This window comes from Cupressus sempervirens, chromosome 8 (assembly GCF_028749045.1).
Source record: "Cupressus sempervirens isolate cs-2001-9-10 chromosome 8, ASM2874904v1, whole genome shotgun sequence".
Taxonomy (NCBI): domain Eukaryota; kingdom Viridiplantae; phylum Streptophyta; class Pinopsida; order Cupressales; family Cupressaceae; genus Cupressus; species Cupressus sempervirens.
The window spans coordinates 808,133,884-808,139,823 of NC_143125.1; positions in this window are offsets into that span (position 1 = coordinate 808,133,884).

Below are 5,940 nucleotides of genomic sequence, written 5' to 3' on the forward strand. Positions count from 1 at the left end.
CTTGTGACAAGAGTGGGATTACAAAATTTGGTGTACAAAGAGAAAATGTTCTCTAGTACCTTCTTCACATTCTGCATCTTGGTTGCTAGCTCAACCTATGTTAGTGAAATAGCACTTGATATCCTCTCATTTACCTTATTTTGAAACTTCCTTTTAGACCATTCAAGTATTTTTACATTTTTATCCAAGTCTATGTCAGTAACCCTTTCCACTATGTTGGTTAATTGTTCAATGATGGACTTGTTTTCATCAAGAGTTGGCAAACTAAATGCATCTAGGAAAGTCTCTTTAATGTCAATCAAAGCTTGCTTCTACCTATGCTCCCTTCTGAGTAGTTCTTGATTTTTCTTCTTTCCTAGGGCTTCTTGTAATATACTCATTTGCTTAATCATGATTTTTGCATAATCAAATTTAGGCAATACAATCTCATCATCTAGGCTAACAACACCATATGTAGCTACCTCTTCTACCTTAGATGAGATAGGATTGAACCTTGAAAATTGCAATGGTGTAGCATCTATGTCTAGCCTCTGAAGAGCTTGACTAGGAGGAGTAGCAAATTCTGGTAATGTCACCAGTGCTTAAATTTCCAGTTGCTCCTCTAGCTTGGATGTCATTCTTAAATCTTTAGTCTTGTCCTTTTTCTTCCTCTATAGTTCTAGTTGCACCTTAATCTTGTGTTGGAGGTGTTATGAATCTACCTAACCTATTTGGCCTTAAATGCCCTCATTCTCTAGTGTCTCTACCTTGTCTTCTCCAAAGTTATCCCATCCTTATCTTTTTCAGGTTCTTGCACATTCATTGAGACTGGAGTGTCTTGCATAAGTGTACTAACAGTGAAACTTGTTGTCTCCTTCATTTGATATTCCACTATAGGTTGTGAAGTTTGTACACTTGTGACTTGAGGAGTGACTAAAGGTATGTCTAGTGTTTGCACTACCTCCCCTGTAATTATTGTATCTATTTTCTAAATTTCATCTACACTCACCAATATAGGTTTGTCACTAGTTTGGCCTGGAGAGTGGTCTTAAAAAGTATCCTTTTCAAATCATCTTGTGTGAGGGGATTGATGTTCTAAGAAATAGTCTCAGAAACATCCTTAACTTTGACAATATCAATATTTGCACTTGTCTCCTATGGAGGGCTGGGACTTGGAACTTGTGTATCTTGTATAATCTCTACTATCCACTTCTCTTCTTTAGCTAGTACCTAGGTGTTAATGTTCATATCTGTATCTCCCTCAACTATGTCTTGCTTAGTGTCATCTTCTTCATCCTCACCTACCTCAATAGGTGTCTTCTTAGCTTCCCTAGATGTTGACAATCCATATGTTATTTTCTAGATTTGCTTGGACTTATGTACAACATCCTCTATGTTGTTTTGTAGTATGTTGAATGCCCTATATTTTAGCACAAATCTTATAGCATACTTCTTAATGGCTTTAGACATATTAGCCTTACTAAGTTATGGCATAACTTGAGCAAGAGTTGTCTCCCTAATTTGTTTTTCAATGTCTAAACAATAATGCCACTTTTTCTCAACTCTATCATACAAACTTTTGGGTATGGAGTTGGCAAGTTCTAGAGGAGTCTTTTTGAATATTATCATCATGGAATATATTGCCTCTTCAACTTGGTTCATTTCAATCTTCCCAAGATTGTCAAACTCAATATGATAGAAACCTAATAAATCAGCATTGTTCCTAATATTCTCACATAGATTGTATAAATCTAAAGAGGGACTATGACTTACAATTTGAAATTGGTTTTTTTCATCTAATTTAGTCATCTCTTCATCAAGTTCAGCTTGAGCAACATACTCCCTTCTTGGTCTCTTTTGAGCTTTAGCTATCTTCTCCTTAGACTTGGCTACTTCTTTATCCTTTTGTGCAGTGACTCTAGTGCTAGCCCTTGTGGTAAGTGTTGTAGGCTTTGGCTGATTAGATTTAGAAACCTTCTTTTCTTTGTTCACTACTTGTGTCTTTGCTTCTCTCTTTTTCTCAGTAGTTGTTGGTGCTTCACTAGCTTCTTCTTCCTTGGTACCTTCTACAATTTCTACTTCCTCTTCTTGTTGATCTTCTCCTTGACCTTGTGTTAATGCTAATGGTGCTTGAGCATGTGCTTCCTCTTCTTCTTCTTCTTCCTCTTCTTCTTCCTCGGCTCCTTCTCCAAATCTTTCTTTTAGTTTCTTAACCGGTTTGTTCTTCTTCCTAATCACTAAAGTAGTATTCAATTCCACTGTAATCTTTGATTTGGCCAAGTCATATTTTCCAAATGTTGTAGCTTCTTTATCCACTTCTTCTACAAGTAATTTTGTGATTGCTACAGAGGCCTCATCAACATGTATTTCATATCCTAATGGCCCTAGCCATCTCACTCTAGGAATTTTTTCTTGAACATATGTGAAATCAGTGTCAACTAGGAAGCAAACATCATCAAAATGTTTCTCCACTAGTGAGACTAGTATCCTTAGTCTTTTCTTCATTGATTGTTTGAAATTTTCAAAATAAATTTTCATGACATGTTCAAAGTTATCACCTAGTTTCTTAATAAATTCACCTATTTGAATTGCAATAGGTCTATTTACTTTCCATGCAACTTTACCAAATGTGGGAAATGTATTGTATTCTACACATAAAAGAAAATGCATACAGGAATAGATCCAAATTTACATTGTGCACTTTTGGTCTTTCTTATAGCTCCCAAATTTTCAATCAATTGTTGCAATTGCAACTCAGCAAGATCATGATCCTTCTTCATTATTTTGTAACCTATGTCAACTGCAATGCAAGGTACACTATTTAATATGTTGGATTGATAGAACTTGTGTGCTATAACCCTCACTACAAAAGCTATTAGGGGATCTATTATTGTATCAATTGTCATCCCTCTTTTATTCCACACAACCCCTGTGTTTCTTTCAATTGTTTCCTTAGCTTCACTTCTCATTATCTTGGGCCAAGCTAGGGTCGGCTGCCATGTGACTCTATGTACAATCTTCTTAGTGATTTTCACTAGTCCATTCTCTACCCATATAGAGTTGTCATGAATTCTACTCAAAACAATTTTTATCCACTCTGTCTTGAATACGTTGGGGAAATCTAGGGCACAAATTAACCCTTTCTTCTCAAAAATTTTTAATTCCTCCTTCAACACTCCATTCTCACATAGTTTACCATGTATCTCCTTGATTTCCATATCACCTCTACTTCCAATTTTGCATGTATAATAGTTTCTTACATCTTGTATCATCAAAACTTGCAGTGGTATCATGGATAACGCACTGGAGGGATCCTATTTGTAAGCTATATTTAGGATGGCCCTAAAAGTAGGTTGTTTTATTTCATTACTTATCGATTGCACATTTAAAACCTATTTTCCCTCTACAACCTTGGCTATTGAAGAACTAGATGGCATTACATGAAAATAGGGTTTGTGAAATTTAAAATTGTGTAGCTTAGCACACAATAAATACCTTGTGAATCTAGCTAGAATGGTGTCGAATAGCCTTTTAAATCTCTTGCAAACATTTAGATCAATTTCTCCAGATTTCCTTTAGCTCTTTGTGCTCTACTTCAAATTTTAATGATTTCAAATGAAAAGAAATCAATCAAATAACCCTTAAAAAATTGCATTTGATGCTAAGTGCTTACACAGCTATAAGCTTGGCTTCAATTGAATTTACTGGCTCACTCGGTATCCATGTGTTTTTCCATATGCTTGGTAACCACTATGAGCTAGGCCTTCGCTAACAATTTTGCTAGCTTGACATCCACTAAAATTTCACTCAGCAACCATATGAAACTTCTCATGTTCGACAATAACATGAAAATTGACAAATTTTAAAGATTTATTCTTGATTCCTATCAACATGCATATGTAATCTTTTCAAAACTAAATCCTTGGAATAGATGTATAGTATTTCCTTTTAAGTATTAGTCTCACATACCTCTTAATTTGTTAATTTTAGGAGGTGTGATCACCTGAACCATTGGGTGAAGTGATCTCATCTGCACTTGATGTGTTGCAATCTTCCTTTCTCCTCCATGTTTTGTTCATCTTATCTCTGACATTCTCAATATCTATCTTTCCTTTTCCTTTGTTGAACTCACAACTTGGTGCCTTTGACCTTGTTGGACAATTTTTGCTTATGTGACCAATCTTAAAATAACTAAAACATGTGGTTTGACTCAACCACCTCTTGTAATCACTTCTGAAATGTGTTCTAATACAATTCTTAGAAACGTGTCCATACTGTTGACAGTAGTGACAACTATATCTTGTGTTATAATCCCAATTATAAGAGTTGTCATTATTCTTTACCTTTATTTTCTTATTTGATGACCACTTGGGTTTAGAACTACATTCAAAAGCTCTATGTCCATACTTCTAATAGTTTAGAAGTATCCTTCTGTAAGAATTTGCCTAAGGGCAAAATTCACCCAGGAACTAAGAACTCAAACACAAGCACACAGTAGACTAAAAATGGATATGATCAATTAATCAGAGTATGTCTGAATACATTGCTCTATTCAGAATGTGATGTTGAACACACTAGGAGTGCCTATATATAAAGGCCTCTCAGGAAGCACCTAGAATGTCTATAGAAACAACCAGAAGATAAGACAACTAAGCACCTTATCCAACATTCTAGATGAATAGATAAGAATGAAAAAGTGTCATATGTGTGTAGAAGATTCCTATGTTGTAGACAACATGTCCTTAAAAGAGGTGTGGACCCCTATGATGTCATCAAGACAACTCAGAAGAGTGCACAAACTCCTAAGTGTCTCACAAATAAAATAATGCAAAATAATTAAATAATGCATTAACCTATGTAAACTTAAGTAAGTGTAATAAGTAAATACTTATTTACACCAACACCCCCCCTTAAGTGCAACTTAGGGAATGCCCTTAAGCTTACGAACTAGGATGAAGATGCATAATGGATCTCAGCTACTAGGCCATGTTAGGTACCCATGTACATAATGAAGATGCAATCTCTCATAAAGCGGGGAAAGAGGGAAAACCTCATGGGAAAAATCCTCCCCCAAAAAGAGAGATAAAGAAGGATGCATTGATGGATGGAGTAATCAAGACCCCCCGCATTATGACATACATCCAGTATATACATAAGAGAATGGAGAAGGACAAAACCTCCTATGAAGAAAAAGTCCCCCCCAAAAAAGAGAAGAGGGAGACAAGGTAGTCCCCCCCCTTAAAAGTAGTGTGTTGATCAGTGAGAAATGCTCCTATGTAGAAGCTTATCCATGACCTTTGAATTATGTTTCTCCCCTTTGGAAGAAACAATGGCAAGGGTACCTATGAGATGCATCCCCTAGATGGAGAAGGAATCTCTATGATGATCGGTGTCTCTAAAGCTTGTTCAAAAGTCCCTATGTCGATACTGATGATGGCTTCCTCCAAAACTGTTGAAGAGAAGAGCAGATCAAACAAGGAAGGAGGTAGAACCTATCTCAAGAAACCAACAGTCTTCTCAATAGATGAAGAGACCTCCTATAGATGTTGTAAAGAAGAATCCACAATTACGCCAACCTGTGAAGATTGATCATGTAGAGAATGGACAATAATTGTAGAAGAATCATCCTCAGCAAAGAGAAGCGAGAAATCATCATAAAAGTCTCCCATGTCTACTGTGTGTGACTCCAAGAACAGAACTAAAATGTTTGGCAAGAAATCATCACCTGGAAGACCATGTGTACCCTGTAGTGCTAAAGTACATGAATCTGTCACTATGGCAAAGGATGGAATATCCACCTCAAAAAGAAGACGAATGTCATCAATAATGTCTCCCACATCTTTAATGTGAGACTTCATGAACAACTGGGCAATGTCTGAAAGGAAGGCTTCGCATGAAGGTAGAGTAGGAAGACATAAAGTATCCTACTGCACTGATTTTGAAGCATCTGTGGCTGAAATA